The following is a 19697-nucleotide window of genomic DNA, read 5'->3' on the forward strand; positions in this document are numbered from 1 at the left end:
AGGCTTGAGAATAATATCCTAACCAATTGGTTACAAAGTGATCACAGACCCAAACCCCTGGGTCTTAGGACTGTAGAGAAATCAGTCAGGCTCTTAAAAGAAACAGAACTTTTTTAGAAAGAAAAAAGGTAAAAGAAGCACCTCTTTAAAATTAGAAGGGAAGCCAATCTTACAGGGCAATCAGATTTAAAACACAGAGGATTTCTCTCTGGGCAAAAACTTTAAAGTTACCAAAAGAAAACCAGGAATACACATTCCTCTCAGCACAGAGAAAATCGCAAGCCAAAACAAAAGTAAACTAACACATTTCCTTGCTAGTACTTACTAATTCTAATGGAGTTGGATTGCTTGCTTTCTTGATCTCTTTCCAGCAAGCACACAGGACAGACAGACAAAAGCCTTTCCCCCTCCCTAGATTTGAAAGTATCTTGTCCCCTTATTGGTCCTTTTGGTCAGGTGCCAGGCAGGTTACCTGAGCTTCTTAACCCTTTACAGGTAAAAGGATATTTTGCCTCTGGCCAGGAGGGATTTTATAGTACTGTATACAGGAAGGTTGTTACCCTTCCCTTTATATTTATGACAACCTATTATGATATTCTATTCTTCCAGTGTTATCTTTAGTGGAAATTAGCTATTGTACAATCATGTAATGAAGATAAGGCAGAAAAGCCTGTCATTTGTTACTCATATGCATCATAGTTTATTTTCACATGATCACCAGTTTAAATTCTGCTCTAATTTATTCTGCATAGGACAACATCTCAGTTACTGTTTGAAGTGAATTATAGATATGGACACACAGAAAAAATAAAAATAAAAAATTGGAAGCACTATAAATATAGGAATAGGTACTACATAATTACCCTAGTGCTGCCACAAGAGAGATGCGTCTCCAGTGCCAACAAAAGCTCAGATGTTAGTTGGCACTGTGGGTTACTTCACAACTGAAACACTTTGTACTGGTCATAATGAAGTATAATTATTGTAGAGGGCTCAGGCTATGCGCTCACATCACAAAGCAAGCAACCATTTTTAGTATGTTTTGATATAAGTTAGCAATAGATTTGTTACAAGTATGTTTTCTGAACCACAAGAATTCTACCATTAACAGATCATAGTTGCAGAACTGAGATCTCTCATGATAAAAATACCATGTATCTGGGTTTAATAGGCAAACCTAATATCACAGTGGTTAAATAATACTGTGATGTTCACTATATAAATGACTAAAATATAGAGATAGGAAACTTGGCCAAGATTTAAAAAGTGTGTGTGTGGGTGGGGGAAAGGGTGGTCTAAAAGTGAAATAGGAGCTGATGGAAGAGGTGTTAGGGAATTTTAATCAGAGAATGACAATTTGTCAAAAACAGTTTCTCGGGCCCAGGATGGAGTTTCTGGTCAAAACAAGAGAACCTGTTAGTTAAGGCACTCACTTATCTGCAAAGTGAGAGATCCAGGGTCAAGCCCTTGCTCTGCCTAACTAGGTTATAGAGTCCACTATAACCCACTAGGTTATAGAGTCTCTCTCCCTAATCCAATGAATGTTTATATAAAGTGGAACAGAGATTGAGAGAGCACCCAATGGTTGCAGATCCAGGATCAGGCTCCTGCTCTGAATCAAGCAAGGCCAAGCCCTAATCCTTGGTCTCCCACAAACCAGGTGAGAGCCCTATCCGCTGGGTCATTGACTATTTTGGAGTCTCTCTTTTCTTTTGGTGAAAAATTTCTGAAGATCTTTTCATTCCACATCAGAATGAAAAATATCAAAACCTCAATTTCTCATGCAACAGGCATTCTTGTTTTTGAGACAGGCCTATGGTTGGGTGCTCAGCACTTTTGAAAAACAAGTACTTCAGTATGGACTTGGAAGTGAGGATGGGGATTTTAGAAGCACAGATCTCATTGGAAATCTATGGGACTTGTGTATCTATTTCAGGGTCTTGTCTACCTGAGAAGTTACATTTACCTAAGACAACTGATAGCTTCTTGGCTTGAAACATAATATAAGAGAAGAATCAAAGCTGGATAGTTCAAATTTCTTAGAAGTTAGAACAATATAATTAAATTATTCTCTACCTTTGCCCAGTAAAAGAAACAAACAACCCCCACAACTTTCTCACTAATTGGTAAGCCTTGAGCATCAGAGGTTTTGATTTGGCAAGCCAGTTTGCCCATCCAGAAGATTTGTTCTGTACCTTCTGCCATGTCATATGGAAGATAAACAGGGGTACATAAAAAAAGGAAGGAGAAGCTATAAGCTACATGGTGAAGCTTGGAAAATTTCATGCTTCATTAGGAAAACCATGCTGAATACATGTCTTATGCCATTATAAAGGAGATAAAGCCTTACAATGTGATGAAGAATGACTTAGAAAACATTCAAACTATTTCCTCACGGTTAGCCTCCTTTCGGGGGTGGTGGGGGGGAAATATAATCTTTATACAGCTGAGATATTTGTTTTGCACACTCACAACACAGTATACATAGTTGCTTACTATTGCTTTGGTAACAGCAAGAATAATTTATATTCCAGCTCATTCTGTAATCTATTGGTTTTTTTTTCACTACTGAAAACTGGTCCAAGTTCACCACAGTTTATGACACCAATTTGGTGAGCAACGCAATTGTTTGTTACAAAATTCTGGAAAAGCAAAAGCCGCTTAACTTCAGAGTACTGTATTATTGTGAGAGATTAAGAAGCATATGTTAAAATTAATCCTAGCACCTTGGTACATATCCCTATTCTACATTTCTTGCTCCTAGACAGTAACATCCATTAATGTTAATAATATTTACACTACATTATAGAAATGAACATACCTCTAACGAGGCCAATATTTTTAAATTCAATGGAAAAAATTGAATCTTGAGCAATAATAAATATAGAGCAGCCTTTTCTTTCTACAGCTGGATTCAATTTTCAATAGCAGAGCAGATTCATTGTGAAGCTTTCACATCTACATGTGATGACAGTTAAGGCAGACAAGTCTGGAACTGAGCCACTAAAAGATTTATTCTGTTTCAAAGAAGTCAATAGGAATTTACATCACATTAACACCTTCAGCAGAGTACATGTCAAAAGTACCTTTTGTGTTTAGGAACTGGCCACATGGAGCCAGATGCAAAGCCTACTGAAGTCAGTGGGAGTTTTTGCACTGACTTAAATGCGGATTGAATCAGGCGCAGACTAACTGAACTGCCTCCCTAACATGTTGACAAGCAACACAACCACTGCAGAACATGACTGAAGTCAATGATAAAACTCCAATTGACTTCAGTCAGGCCAGGATTTTACCTCATGACTTAAGTGAATAAAATAGACAAGCCAGACTTAAGTTCTCCCTGAGTATATCCCAGAACCCCATGGTGCTGGGGCTTCCCCATGGGTTTAAAAATACTTACCAGAGCTCTGCTCCAGTTGACTCCAGCTGAATTTAAGCATTATAGACAAGTGAAATATTAGAAAATCAAGATAAAACTCTGTCAGATTTATAAAGAGTTTAATCTTTTAGCTATTGAAATAAAATATTATTCCACACTGACAAACCGCTAAAGTTCTGTATCTTCCCAAACTACTTCCTGGCAACTTCAAATAACACCAGTGTGGATTATATCTGTCATGTTATATCCAAGCATTGTTGGAGAGTGGTTATCCAGCCACCATACAAGTGTTTTAATAAGCACAGCCATCCTGGGTCAAACCAGTGGTCAACCCAGATGGTATTCTGTCTGACCGTGGCTAGTGCCAGATGTCAAGGGGGGAGGGATAGTTCAGTGGTTTGAGCTTTGGCCTGCTAAACCCAAGGTTATGAGTTCAATCCTTGAGGGGGCCATTGGGGGATCTGGGGCAAAAATTGGGGCTTGGTCCTGCTTTGAGCAGGGGGTTGGACTAGATGACCTCCTGAGGTCCCTCCCAACCCTGATATTCTATGAGTGAGGTGGCAGAATCAAGCTGTAAGTGTGGTGCCTAGGATCCCATAGGGAGTCTCTAGCAGAACCAGAAATTGAAGGCTGGTGTCCGGAGTCCCGTTGCCTTAATCACCCCTAGTTGGACTAGAAGACCTCCTGAGGTCCCTTCCAACCCTGATATTCTATTCTAAGATTCCAAGGGAATGTACAGAACAGGGCAAACATCAGTGATCCATCTCTAGTTGTCCAGTCCCAACATCTGGCAGTCAGAGCAAGGGGTTGCATTCCTGACCATCTTGGCTAATAGCCATTGATGTACCTATTTACTACAAAATTTACCTTTTTTTAAACCTAGTTATACTTTTGGCCTTCACAACGTCACCTGGCAATAAGTTCCACAAGTTGACTGAGTGTTGTGTGAAGAAGTATTTCCTTTTATTTGTTTCAGCCTGCTGCCTATTAATTAAATTATGTGACCCCTGGTTCATGTGTTATGTGAAGGGGTAAATAACACTTCCTTATTCACTTCCTCCACACCATTCATGATTTTATAGACCTCTCTCTTATCCCCCCATAGTCATATCTTTTCCAAAGATGAACAGTCCCAGTCTTTTTACGCTCTGCTCACAGGGAAGCTGTTCTATACTCCTAATAATTTTTGTTGCCCTTCTCTGTACCCTTTCCATTTCAAATATCTTTTTTGATATAGGGTGACAAGAACTGCAGGCAGTATTCAAGGTAAAATAAATTTAAAAAATTACAAGGACACTGTAATGGGCTTCACTCATTGCTAGAGCGCCTCTTCCTGGCTGCTCTGGGGATTAGCTCTTCCAGATGCTTTGCTCTCCTCAGGCAGTCTCTCCAGCCATCTCTGCAACTCCAGGTGCTCCTTCTTCATGACTTGGCCATGCAGCCAGGTCACTGTACATGTAAACCCCTTCTGTAATATCAAAGTCCTTCAAGGCAAACTGTACCAGGCAGTCTGCTCTCCACCACCTGGTCTGAGCCACTTCCCCAGTGGCTGGTAGGGGAACCTGGGTGCACCCTCTACTCTGAGTTCCAACCCAGATGCCCTCATGAGCGGTCAAGGTCTACCCTGTCTCATATATTGGTGTTTTTCCCTGAGTCTTTCCTACCTTTCTGGCTCTCCACCTCTCTCTGGGTTTGATACCCCAAACACCCTCCTTTGTGGTCCTAAACACACCTCCCTTATCTCAGGGAGTGACTGCAGACTTCTTCCCTCTCGGTTCCTGGGCTTTATTCAGACCACTCCTATTCCTGTTCAGCTGAACATCATCTAATTAACCCATGCTCCCTGGCTCCTCCTCCAGTTGCAACCTGGGCAGTTAATTGACCCAGCTAGTCACCATAACCTCTCTAGGGCTTGTGGGGTTTGGACACAGGATAACAGATTCAATAAATATTTATGTAAATAAGAAGTATAAATTATGACACATGTAACCTGTTTCCTCTTCACAAAGCAATTACAAATTGATCCAGTTTCAGCAAATGAATACATTAGCCTAAAGCAGTAACTGAATACTGTAGAAAAACAGTTTATAGATTGTACATGAACTGCTTGCTTTGACTATTCATTTATTCATTGTGGTGTTTGGTTACTTAATTCACATGGTATTTTTGCACTCTGATTGGATGACAAGCTTTTAAAACAATAGCCAATGATGAATAGCTATTTGCATCAAATAGCAAATAACCAATGAATAGCATCTACTCTTGCCTGCACATGAATACAAATGTTTTCATGCAATTGTGTATTGGCTTGAAGAATAGTTATTAGAGAAACATTAATGCAATCAAAAACCTGTTGGTGTAAATGTTCAAACCCATTACTCTATTTTTGAACATGAAAGAATTAAATAGCCAGCCAGGCTCAAATGAAGGTGTAAAAACCCTATTTTTGCAGTAGCTGGTCAACTCTAAGCTTTTAACTGTGCTGACAGTTGGAAACCAGATACACCTCACTGATGGCGAGACTGAGGTCTGCTAGCTCTTCAAGTTACATTCACTTGCTTACCAGCATCACTTACTCTACCCTGGACTGACTTTGAGGCAGCTCTTTCCAGTACAGGTTCCTAATTTCTTTTAACCCAGAAACAGTGGGGTGACAATACTTTCCTTGTATGACCAGGGGACATGGAAGTTGGAGACATCTGGCCCTCTTCGCTCCCATTTCAGCAGAAGAAAAATAGTGCCTTTGAAAGATTTTTCTCTGACTGCCTAAGAGCACACAAAATGAAACTCCTTCCTTTGAGAAAGTGGAATAAAATGGTTTTGACAGCTGAGAGCAGAGTTCTACTCCTTCCACATTAAATCTACATCTATGCCATTATATTGTTTTCCTCACCATAGCACAAGATTGCTTGTTGATTTACAAATGCCTTTGTTACTTTTTATATGTAAATAAAGCTGTTGCCATATAAAAACTCAGCATACAGAAATGCGTATGGTTTCTTTGAGGGCAGGAGAAGAGGGAGTAGATTAAAGGCTGCAGGTCAAATTCAGTATTGCATTAGAGGATACAAATCCCACTGAAGTGCTGCAAACTTTTGGCCACTGACTTTAATACTGGTAGGAACTCCTACCTTCTTCCCAGTCTCCAAATATGGCATCGTCTTCTCTTTCTTCTGAATCTTTTATGGTCACTGATTTATTTACAAACACAGTATATCAAAAACAACTGAAATCCATTAATCACAGAACATTTTTGTCACATTTCATATCTGACCTTGCCAGGAAAATCCTGGCACCAGAAATATTCTGAATAAAAAAGCAAAACACAATGCTTTCTTTTCCCCTCCCCCAAAGTACATCAGCCCATCAATCTGAGAAACACTGTCTCTCCTGTAATCACCAAAATTAAACGGAGTGTCTACATAAAGTCAAAGCAGACAGGCCTCTAATTTCTTCCCAGAGGAAACAGACATAGAAAGGAGGAATCAATGGGAGCTGTGTCCATTTAAGCCAGGGCTGAATTTATCTTGCGTTGCTAACGGTTTTCTGTTGGAGTGATATTACTATAGTTAAGTGGTTGCCTTTATCAGATCTTGCTGAGTATTATGTACTGCAGTAAAGCAGAGTGTTCTTGATGGTACTGAAAATGTGGCAACTATCACTGTAACCACATGTTTTTATGTGCACAAATGCTGAGATGACAGACACATTTCTTGGGAATGGATAAACCTCAGAGTCGACTGTTGTGATTTACTGTGAAGAGCCTGAAGGTTTGCATACTGCTGCTTGTTAATTTTAATGGTGTAGAAAAGATGGGTCTAAATGGGCAGAGAAACCCTTTGTACTTTCAGTTATTTTGTACAGTGGTGAGATTTGGAAGTAATTATTACACTTTACTAATCTCTGTCAAAATAGCTTGTTAGTAGAGCAAAAGCCAGTCCTTGATTTTCCCTTTAACTTGGGGGTGTCTTAGAGGAGATGTCTGTATACTATTGGAGTCATAATCATAAACCTGTATTTTAAAGTGCTGCTCCAGAAATTAGGAACAGCACTTGTCTTGACAGTGACTAATGGCCCACATGTTGCCCCTAGGAGGTTGAATGGATGCAATGGCCTGTTGGGTGACCTTAGGCAAATCACTTCATCACTCTCTGCCTCAGTTTCCCATCAGTAAAACACGGATAATGATACTGACCTCCTTAGTAAAGCACTTTGAGACCTGATGAAAAGGGCTAGATGAGACCTACATATTATTGTTACTTATTCAGGGCAATATTTGGCCCATTGACTCATGTAGACATATTTTAAGAGATGCTACTGAGGGTTTGTCTATAAAGTGCATTAGTCCACACTGCCCAGGTATAAATTCTTGTGCAAACTAATTGGCCCATGTGGATCCTGCTGGTACGCACTGTACATTTCCTAATCCATGTTAACGGTTTCAAATAATACTACATTAATGAGCACTAGAGAACTTATAGTGCGTGCCAGCAGGGTCCACAGTTAGTGTGCAACACGTTAGTGCTCATTAGAACTCGCACCCCTCTAGTGCGGACTAATGCAGTGTGTAGACAAACCCTCAGTGTATTTTCACTCTGTCCAAGTATGTATTGGAATCCAGCCTTCTTAAGGAATGGTTCCAGTTATATTCCTGATATACTCTGTGACAGAATCTATCACAACGAAGCTGGATTAACTCTTCCTGTCTACTGTAGTTCATTGTAAAGTATGTACTCCCTGCAGTGCTTTGTAAAGCGCAACTGCAATGTGATGTAGCCTAAATGTTAAAATAGAATCTAAAAAGAAAAATCTTTAAAATGCTTGCAGAATCAGAGTACAGGAAAATAGATTTGTTTGCTTGTCTGCCTATGTGCTTCGGGCAGAACAGACTGCATTAAATTCAGTGATAAAACTAAGACTTGGTGCTGAAGTAAAACTGTCAATTTTTACACTTTAAATGTGATTTTAATTTCTACTTAGTTTTGTTGGTGTGATGTTTTATTTATAACTTTAATTACACATGTGACCAGTTTACTATTCTGGGATTGTCTAGGTCCGGTACTGTATTGCTGCCATTCTTAAACCCATAAGTTCTTATAAATTCAAAGTAAACAGTTCTTACTTGACAGTGTGTACATTTAGTAGTTAAATAGGCTGCTTAGATTTTCCAGTATGTATTTTTATTACAAAAATGGTGAGTGATTTAATGACTAGGATATCAGTTGAACTAATGTAAGCCCCTATCCTTTCATACAATACAGTTTTTCACCTTGTGTCCTGCAAAGGAATTTCAGTTTCAGAGACAGGAACTCTTAAGACACAAAAGCATTTTTTCAACAAATACAATATTGGCTAACTTTCTATTTCTCAGTATTTCCTGGCTAATATGGATTAAGACGCAATGAAACAAAACTGTTTTATAGGTTTGGCTGACATATTTCCTGTTCATTGACACTAACAATTTATGAGAAAACAGTCTCTATTACAAAAGGTATGCTTAAAAAGTAATTAGTAGGCTTTCCCCCCTCATTGGAATACATACAATTTCACAGGGTGAAAGGTTGCATTGGCTTACATCAAACAAAATACCCACAGACATACTAACAAAACAAAATACTGCTGGGTTTTTATGTCATTACAAAGTTAAATTCTGCCGGACTGAAAGGAGATGAGATCTCATTTTGAAACAAGAATGTCGCTTCTTTCTAACTTTAGCCTGGAAAAATTGCAAGTGCTTAGATAGATTATGCACTTGTTACTTTTCCTTGCTCATTCCAAAGCCTTTGTTCTACATTGTTACATTACCTGGGAAAGAGAGGGCTAAACCTCCTATGAACTATTACTGATGCAGCGCTTTATCTGGGGCCAGGTGATGAGTACATACTGAGAGGATAAAAGTGATCAGTGTCTTCCAATTCCACTATAGTTCCACGGGTTTTTTTTTTAAATGGAATGTAATGAAATATCCATGGAGACAACATTATAGAGCCAACAAATCCTAACAGAGTTGACTGTTGTGGTTTGCTTTGAAAATTGCAGGTGTTTATTAAATGCCAGTCAACTGACTTACTCAGAGGAGAACACATTAGGTCCATAATGTTACAAAAAAGTTAGCAGCAGGTATTAACAATACGTCATTTTTATCTAACTCTAAATAATCTCCGTGTTTTAGACTCCAATTTATTTTCAATGGCCAAATCTATAGGTCAAACTGATTATTCAGAAGGGACTGAAATTGATACAAGGTTACTTTATAGTTTTGACATTTCTTCTAAAGGTTGACCTATTTAGGGCTGAGTAAGTCCATAGAGACTATGTTATGGAACATTTTGGCACTAAGAGCTATAACATTTCTTTAACTTGTATGACATTTATCTCATAATAGCAATTATGGTTACTTTTGCAGTTTCATATGAAGGGAATGGGGAAGAATTTACATTTACAGTTTGATCCCAAGTATGCTTTGATATAGATATGTGTTCCCTATACTGTTGCACTTGAGAATTTTGTGACCAATTACAGTTTTGCAGTCTGACTCTAAATTTTAGCTACACTGACCTTGTCCAAATGTCACAGCTGATTTGAGTGTGTTTTCTGAACCATGAAGAAATCAATATTTAAACCATAGCCTGGTGTAATAATGCATTTATTAAATAAGGCTAAGCTAGATTAGATCTGTAAACTGAGCGTCCCCTATTTACAAAATCAATATGCTTTGGGAATCCTCTCCTTATGTGCAAGTGTGTATGGGGTGCAATGGAGAAATATTTTTTTTTTTTGTTTTTGGCTATTAATGAACAGTGATGATTGGCAGGGAGCCCTGATAACACAGTATACTACAGAAGGGCAACATGACCTAAAAAAATCATAGTGTTTAGGGTTCAGCTGTTTCAATAGATATATTGATTCCAAGGACTTATTTTCAAATATATGTTTTTTTCAGAAGAGTATACACTAGCTGGAAATGAAAACATAAGGGACAAATTTCTATTACTAATAAAATAATTGAAATATCCCAAGGATGTCCCTGCCAGGTTCCTAAGCAATGAAGGGACTGTTACCGTTAAACTTTAGATTTTACCCTGAAATATAGGAATTTTGTTAATGATGTGTGGCTACCTATGACAATAAAGTTTATACCTTTCAATGTCTTGATTTAAACAGCCCCCAGTAAATAGGGACATAACAGAAAATTTGTTTTTCATTGGGTTTTCAACAATTACCAACATCACTTAAAATGTTATCCTTCCAAGCCTAAAAAGGAATATAAAGTATGCATTAAATATAAGTAGTCATGTGTTGTGATCTGAGCATTGACAGAAGCTACATTCATGTGCTGACAAGGTTTAGCAATTTTGTGATGGACACCTGCAATGTTTTTCACAGGCTGCTCGGGTTGCGCTTCTAAATGGGTACATAATTGTACTTGCTGTGTTTGACATTCTTAACCAGTAGTGTATAACAGACAATAGTGAAAACCTAATAGGAGCACAAAACAATCAAGCAAGCCTGGGTACAGTGCAATTGCATTTTCAACATAATTAGCAGTCTTATTTTGAACCCTAAACTAGTCGATGCATTTGCACATGTAATTAAATATGATTAATTCCAGCTCATTCACCCTGTTCTTGTAACGAGCTCTTCGTTTCCTATAGTTCAATTACTAAGGGCTAGATTCCGATGAGGAGTTAAAACTTCGGTTTTTAGATGTTTTACAAAGTTAAAGAGAAAATTCCTGTGAAACACACATCTGGTGAACTAGATTAGACAAAGCCCTATCTTTCACCCAAAAGTTTTCAAAAATTCAGGTTAAACATTAGTATTTTTTTTAAAAAGTCCAGTTAACATTTTTATACTACTTTTCAATTTCACCCTGCTCAGCCCTTCCCACTTGTATCTGGGATCAGAAGCAGAACTGTCAAGACATTGTGAAAACAGCTATTCTTATGCTATTTTCAGCTGAATCAGAAACAGCATAAATCTCACAAAAAAAATCTGTCCTTCTGATATTTTCAGACAAGTCCCTGATTCTGATGTTGGATCTGCTAGCATGACAGAGTGCCAGAGCAGTGGTCTGTTTTAGTAGACTCAGGATCAGGACTAATTTTTGCAGACCTGTAAGTTTCAGACATACTTCACTATTTAAAGCAGCATTTTATTTCTCCAAGTCTATTCTGAGCTTCTACATTGTTTGAGTTCTACCCATTACTGCACAAAAAACTCATAAGATAGAAAAGTTTGAGAGAGACCGACCAACAACTTATATAGTATCTTCCCATACAGGTAAATCTGAAAAGGTTGACAAACATGTCAGCAAACTCCTGTGTGCTCATGATGGTACATACAAGTGATAATGTTAACTGTAGGAAACTTGCAGGATTTCCTAAGAGGCCAGATATGAGGCACTATGCCAGTGATCAGGGAAGTTTTAAAGATACTAGAAGATCTGGTAGGTCAGGACTCCTACCTGTTGTAAGTTTATGCTGCCTTCCTTTTGCAGGAAACACTCATGCCAAAGATCAGTGAACACATCATGTGAGCCAGCTTCCTGATGATTATTATGATTTATTTATGACACAGAATGTATTAGGCACTTTCCAAATAAAAAGACACTACAGTAAAAAAAACTACAGTACCCACCTGGGGAAGTGAGAAAACAGATTGGCAGAGCAAGACAAGTACCCAGAAGTTACCTACTACAGGACAGGCCCAACAAGGAAAATAACAGAACACCACTGGCCATCACATACAAGCTCCAGCTAAAATCTCTCCAGCTCATCATCAATAATCTACGACCTATCCTGGAAAATGATCCCTCACTCTCACAGACCTTGGAAGGCAGGCCAATCCTTGCTTACAGACACCCCGCCCAACCTGAAGGAAATACTAACCAGCAACTACACACCACGCCACAGAAACACTAACCCAGGAACCAATCCCTGTAACAAACCTCGTTGCCTACTCTGTCCCCATATCTACTCTAGCGACACCATCAGAGGACCCAACCACATCAGCCACACCATCAGGGATTCATTCATCTGCACATCTACTAATGTTATATATGCCACATGTGCCAGCAATGCCCTCTGCCATGCACATTGGCCAAACCGGACAGTATCTACGTAAAAGAATAAATGGACACAAATCGGACATCAGGGATGGTAACATACAAAAGCCAGTAGGAGAACACCTCTGTCATAAATATAAAGGGAAGGGTAACCACCTTTCTGTATACAGAACTATAAAATCCCTCCTGGCCAGAGGCAAAACCCTTTAATCTATAAAGGGTTAAGAAGCTAATATAATCTCACTGGCATCTGACCAAAATAATCAATGAGGAGGCAAAATACTTTCAAAGCTGGATGGGGGGTGGGGGACGGGACAAAGGGTCTGTCTGTCTGTGTCATGCTTTTGCCGGGAACAGATCAGGAATGCTCTTCATAACTTCTGTTCAATTAGTAAGTAATCTAGATAGAAATGCATTAGATTTCCTTTTGTTAAATGGCTGGTAAAATAGGTTGTGCTGAATGGAATATATATTCCTGTTTTTGTGTCTTTTTGTAACTTAAGGTTTTCCCTAGAGGGATTCTCTATGTTTTGAATCTGATTACCCTGTAAGGTATTTACCTTCCTGATTTTACAGAGGTGATTCTTTTACCTTTTCTTTAATTAAAATTCTTCTTTTAAGAATCTGATTGCTTTTTCATTGTTCTTAAGATCCAAGGGTTTCGGTCTGTGTTCACCTATGCAAATTGGTGAGGATTTTTAGGAAAGGGGGTGTAGGGTTTGGGGAGATATTTTGGGGGGAAGACGTCTCCAAGTGGGCTCTTTCTTTGTTTAACACGCTTGGTGGTGGCAGCATAGGGTTCAAGGACAAGGCAAAGTTTGTACCTTGATGAAGTTTTAACCTAAGCTGGTAAGAATAAGCTTAGGGGGTCTTTCATGCAAATCCCCACATCTGTACCCTAGAGTTCAGAGTGGGGAAGGAACCTTGACAACTTCAATCTTCCTGGACATTCTATAACAGATTTAAAAGTAGCCATACTTGAACAAAAACACTTCAGAAACAGACTTCAAAGAGAAACTGAAGAGCTAAAATTCATTTGCAAATTTAACACCATTAATTTGGGCTTGAATAGGTACTGGCTCACTACAAAAGCAATTTTCCCTCTCCTGGAATTGACACCTCCTCATCAATTATTGGGAGTGGACTACATCCACCCTGATTGAATTGGCCCTGTCAACACTGGTTCTCCACTTGTGAGGTAACTCCCTTCTCTTCATGTGTCAGTATAATAATGCCTGCATCTGTAATTTTCACTCCATGCATCTGAAGAATGCCTGAATCTGTAATTTTCACTCCATGCATCTGAAGAATAATGCCTGCATCTGTGGTTTTTAACCCACAAAAGCTTATGCCCAAATACATCTGTTAATCTTTAAGGTGACACCAGACTCCTTGTTGTTGAGATCAAGCTATCTCAAAGACTAAGTCTGTGGTAAAGACAAGACACCAACTCAGCTATGTGCTAACAATCTCTGTCTCTGAGTCTAGCAAACTCTCTCTTTGGAGTCTCCTCCCTTGCTATGGGGCTGGCCTCCCAATGGTTCTCTGCTTCTTTGTTCTGTGATGGTTTCTGTATCTCTGTAGACTCTCTCTGGGTGTCGTATCTGCTGTTTGTGTGTCCTGTTCCTTCAGATCACCTGTTCCTCTGCGTAGTCACCTCATACAACCTGGGTGCCTCTGCACCCCTCATAACTCCTTTAGTCCACTTCTTCTGGTGTTTCTCTAATAGCTTGATCCTCACAGGATCTGGTAGCCGGTTTCCATGGCTGACCATTCGTACTCTAGTTCCTGCTTTCTCTGATTGTAGGACATCTCATCTCAGCAGTGTCTCCATCCTTCTGGCTGCAAATGTTTCCCTTCACTGGTGGCAGGGCTTTGGTCTTTCACCCCATCAGTGATTGTGCTGGACTGTTTTGGAACCTGTGTGATTGGATATTCTCATGTGTCAAAAATGCTAACTAGGGGACTGAACCAGAAGAAACAGGCTTGTGTAACAGTCTCTTCGCTGTTTTTATAACGGATTCCACCTTACCATTACTTTATGGATATGCTAGGGAGATGGTCATCAAACTCTCATTTGCATACAAATTTCTTGAATTCTTCTGAGGCAAACTGGGGTCCCTTATCAGTGAATATAGCATGTGGAATGCCATATTTCACAAAGTGGGCCCTCAGTTTTCCAAAAACTGACTTGCTTCTTGTATTAGTCAGGCTAGGCCTTGACTTCCCAAAATGTACATAGTAGTCCACTCTAATCAAGTACTGCTTTTCCTTGAAGATAAAGAAGCCCGCTCCCCCTTTGGTTGGGTGGGCAGCTCATCTGGTAAACAGATCTCTTTCTGCTAGTGGCAGGGCCAGCCTTAGGGAAAATGGCACCCTAGGCGAACTCATATTTTGGTGCCCCTTTCCCATCTCCCCCATCACTCCGGGGCTCCCTGGGCTTCCTCTCCCCCCGCACCTCTGGACCCCACTGCCTCCCCCCAGTGTTCAATTTGTGTTGAAAGAGATGCCAGAGCTCAGCCCCGGCACAAATTAAGCACTGGTAGGGCAGCCTGATACTGGCAGGGGCTGGCAGGGCACCCAGCTCTGAAGGCAACGCCACTGCCAGCAGCAGCACAGAAGTAAGGGGGGGCATGACATATGGTGTATTGGCACCCTTACTTCTGCGCTGCTGTTGTGGCTCAAGGTGGGCTTTGCTCTATCACAGTGGCTGCATCTTGCCAGAGCCCACAGCCCACCTGCAGCCCTCTAGCCACTCATGGCTCACCTGGGCACCATTTCAGTTTTTGGGGGGTCGTAGGAAACTTTAACCATGATTCCAGGGACTACCTAGGCACCTGAAAATTCTAGGGTTTTTGCAGATAATAACTTAGGAACTAGCTGACAGGAGCACTCTAATTGTTCTAAATTTACAAATAAACTTTAAACATTTAATTGGAGTTTGTATATATTTTTTCTTTCTTTATATAACAATCAGGAAATAATGCAGCAAGATACTCCCAATCCCAAACCTTGAGGTATCTGTTCTGGAGTTTTAACACAGATATTAGAAACACACGTTTGATACTTTGTACATTATCTTTAGTAGAGATAAATAAAAATATATAAAATCTGTTTACTTTCTCTAACAGACACACTCTGTGTTACTGCCATTATTGGCTCTATTTTAGTCAATTGTTTTTCACTAAAACCATAATTTTTACATCTGTGATTAGTTTTTTTTTCTCTTTTATTAAGAAAGGGAATTTATTTTTCTAATTATTTTGGAATTTATGTTTACCAATCACAATCATGTATGTGACTCACTAACGTTAGACTCCATCATTACTTTTGATAAAATAGTTGGAAATGCATTTATTTTCATGCACATTTTAAGTTATTTTACAGAATAAATATACAGACCTAAAAATACAGTTTGAAAATAGGCAACCTTCATCTGCCCAGTGTCTAAAGCAATGTGTTTAGCTGACTTTTTTTTTTAAACTAAGGCACTACTAAGGTTAGTACAAGCTAAAGTTACATTCTAGGATGATACTATTATTTGATTGTAGCACTTTAAATAATGAATGACGAAGCAAAATGTGGTAATAAAAGTAATAATGATAATTAGTCCAGGCAGATTGGGCATTTTAGAACTCACCACTCAAAGAATTAAATTTAAGCAGCAGAGAGAAATAAAATTTTGAAATGCACAGACCCATCAGAAAACTAAAATAACAGCACTTAGAATAAAATTACAGAGAACATATGTGCATTTCAGGAAGTACCAACAAGTAACAGCAACAACAACAACAACATAAGTATGTGTTGGGGGGTGACTGTGAAAGAGACCGAGAGTGTGAGCTGGGGAGTATATGAGAGACCATGCGCTGTCCCTTTAAGAGAGCAGCACTCACCAGTCTGAAGAAAAGCTTATTCAGACGCAGCAGAAGCCACCAGCAGCTCCATCCCACTCTTGAGCCCTGTCCACTCACCCCACTCTGTGGAGACGGGGTACATGGGCAGGGGAGCAGGGGCACCCTGACATCAGCACCCATCCTTCCCGCACCTCTGCCCGCTCTGTATAGTGGACAGGAAGCTCCCGGGAGCAGCTGTCCAGGGGCAGCTCCAAGGCAGAGGGCAGGAGCCGAGGGGTTGCAGATGCCAGCAGAGGGAGGGGCACCCCTGCTCCAGAGGCACCCCATTTATAACGGCACCCTGGGCTTTTGCCCAGTTTGCCCATACCTAAGGCCAGCCCTGGCTGGTGGTTATTACACCACTAGAAAGCATCGTGGCCTTCCATCAAGGAGCAGAGTTGTGTATTTATTTCCAGCCAGGAAACACACTCTCAAGCCCATCCGATAGCTGCCAATGCCCAGGTGTGAGGTGGTTTTTTTCCATTACATCCTTACATAATGAAGTGGGGACAACAGCTCTCTGTTGTTGAAATATGACTCCATCCTCCACATTCAGCTCATCTTTAATTTGAAAATATAGTTCTGCTCCTACCAGTGCTTGGCTTTTGTCTTCTGGACATCCTGCTAGTATCGCTCTCTTGACTGCCTGTTGCTGGATGTCCTTTTCTGTAGTCTCTTTGATTTCCATCAGTTTCACTGTGGAAACAGGGAGATAGTGAAGCTAATGGATAGTTAATGGATTCAATATCTTGAGCCTCTCCCCACAACCCGCTAATAATGGGTATATATGACTTGCTTAGGGTGTCAGCTAAGACTGGCAAATGGCTAGGACAATATTTGATCTCTACCTGATAGATCTGGAGGCACATCAACACGTGCTGCAATCTTTTTGGAGCACTAAAAAGGAGCTTTGCCATGATAGTCTTTAGGGGTTTGCAGTCTGATTATACTTATTACTGGGTGGCCATTGATGTATTGGTGGAATTACTACACTCCAAATACCAAAGCCAGAAGCTTTTTTTCTATTTGTCCATACCCCTATTCACATTCTGATAGGGCTCAGCTGGCATAAGCAATTGGCTGGTTCTGCAAAAGAGCTACACCCAATTCTTTCTCCAGTGCTTCACACTGAGTGTCAGGGGCTTCCCTGGCTGGTAGCCCTTCAGGACAGAAGCATCTGTTATCATTTGTTTCAACATGTCAGATGCTTGCTGTTGGGGACCTGCCGAGTCCCACCAAGCATCCTGCCTTGTGAGCTGATGTATGTGTTCCGGCCAAAGAGTGATGAGCAACCTACCAACTGACCAACAAGCGACTGACCAGCAACTTGAGAGGGGGGACAACAGGCCCAGCCAGAAACTACAACCACGTGTAGGCAGAACTTGAAAAATTTATCGTTCCCATGAAACTCTGTACCCCTTTCACATCCACTGAAGCTGGCATGGTTCTGACTTCCTTGGTCTTGTTGGGCTCTGCTTTCAGTCCCTCTGCTGTGAGGTCCATTGTATGCCATGCTCTTTGATTCATATTTTTAATGGGTTGAGTTTTATGTTCTTGACCTGACATGATTGTAGCAAAGCTTGTAGGTTTTTTGGTCAGGATCTCTTTCAGTTTCTGTATCATTGCTCCCGTCACCACTGAGGATATCATTCACAACTGCAGTCCTTCCAGTGCTTGGGTGAATCTTCTCTGGAATACCTCTGACGTTAGGCTTATGCCCATCAGCATCCACAACCATCTCTAGCAACTAAATGGTGTTGCAAAGGTTATCAGTATACTGGACTCTATATCCAGGCTTATGTGCCAAAACCCATTCCTCACTTCAGACTATCAAGATTCTGCCTTTGGAAAGTTCTGGTAAGATGTCAGCCATTGTGGGCAGTGGAGAGTGGCATCTTTTCAATGTCAGGTTCAGTGGCTTTGGGTGTATTCAGACACGTAAATTGCTTGATGGCTTCTTTACCATCACTACGCTTTCTGTTCAGGCTGTACTGGCTTCTACAGGTGCTATGATACCCCTGCTCTGCAGATTTTTGAGCTCCTTGCATACTGGATTATGTAGTGCCACTGGAATTTTCCTTTGTGGAAGCAGACAGGTTCTATTTTGTGACCTACTTCTAGTTGAAGTTTTCCTTCAAGGCACCTGTCACCTTTGAAAAACATCCCCACATGCTTTTAAAATTGTCTCCATTATCCATGTGACTCCCCTCTTGTGTCTTGCACTACAGCTATAAAATTGCTACATTTATGTCTACATTATACACTGCTATTCAAAAGAATCCAGTTTTGCACACATAGGGTTCATGTATACCAGAAGTGGAATACATGTGGAGAACTGCTCAGAGAACCTCCGTTTTTTCCAAAGAACAGAAATTGTAACAGCACAGTACCCCTTAGCATCGGGCTTTGGTTTAGTGAGGAGTCAGAAGGAAGAGTGATACATACTGAATCTTAGATGCCATTGTCTGCAATACTTGAGGTATTCCTTAAATTCTCCCATCCAAACACTGATCTGGCTTGACTCTTGAAATCTGATCATAGCACAAGAACATATGGCTACAGGTCAAGTGGCATAATTTTAAGTAAGGGAAAGATGAACATGGTGCAATAAATACCAGCTTCTAAAAGCTATTTGCAGCATATCTTTCAGTCAGTTTCAAGCTACATTAGGTTCAAAACTCCCATGGGTCTTGTTCTGAGTCACTTTAACTGTTTGGAAATTTGTATTTATTTGCAGAGTCTTTAGGTGAAAAGAATATCTATAACTCTTGAAACATGCATACCAAGACCAATATTTATTATTATATCTCCATCTGCAGCTGGCTTCCAAAAGATTTTATATGTTTATAAGAACAGGTAATTCTGTTTATTTTAGGGGAATAAGGACATTTTTCATATATTGGTAAATAATGGCAATCATTTTGCGCCCTTTAATTGATATAAATGAACCACTGTTTGAAATAATATTGTAGCTTTCTCTTGTAAATTGGGATTACCTTTCCCTTTAAGCTGATTTTCAACAAGGTACATGTAGAACAGTTTAATATCCACAGCATGGAACATCATTATAAAATATGAATGCATAGCTTAGCTTCACATAGACAAGCAATACAATTAGTGCATTTGCTTAAATGCAGGAGAAAGTGACTTATTTGCACAAACCTATTCACAACTGTACGTATTAAATGGGAGAGGAAATATAAATTAGTGTAAATCTAGAGCACCCCCATTGATTTCAGTTAAGATATTTTGCAGAAGTGAGAGTAAAATTTGGTCCATTGTATTTTGTTTTTCTCAAACAGAATTATCTATTGTTAAAATCAAAAGTCATTCTTTTACATTTCCCAGAAAC

The 19697-nt window shown here is 39.9% G+C and overlaps 1 long non-coding RNA gene across 1 annotated transcript in view; it reads right to left on the reverse strand.

Moving 5' to 3' along the window:
• The window catches only part of LOC144930462 (uncharacterized), a 131337-nt gene that overhangs the window by 83699 nt on the left and 27941 nt on the right, over window positions 1-19697 (reverse strand). Inside the window, exon 3 of the long non-coding RNA XR_013635639.1 lies at window positions 16938-17041. This is a non-coding gene — a long non-coding RNA (uncharacterized LOC144930462). The remainder of the gene's footprint in view (window positions 1-16937; window positions 17042-19697) is intronic.

The sequence above is a fragment of the Lepidochelys kempii genome, chromosome 4 (genome assembly GCF_965140285.1).
Source record: "Lepidochelys kempii isolate rLepKem1 chromosome 4, rLepKem1.hap1, whole genome shotgun sequence".
NCBI classification, from domain to species: domain Eukaryota; kingdom Metazoa; phylum Chordata; order Testudines; family Cheloniidae; genus Lepidochelys; species Lepidochelys kempii.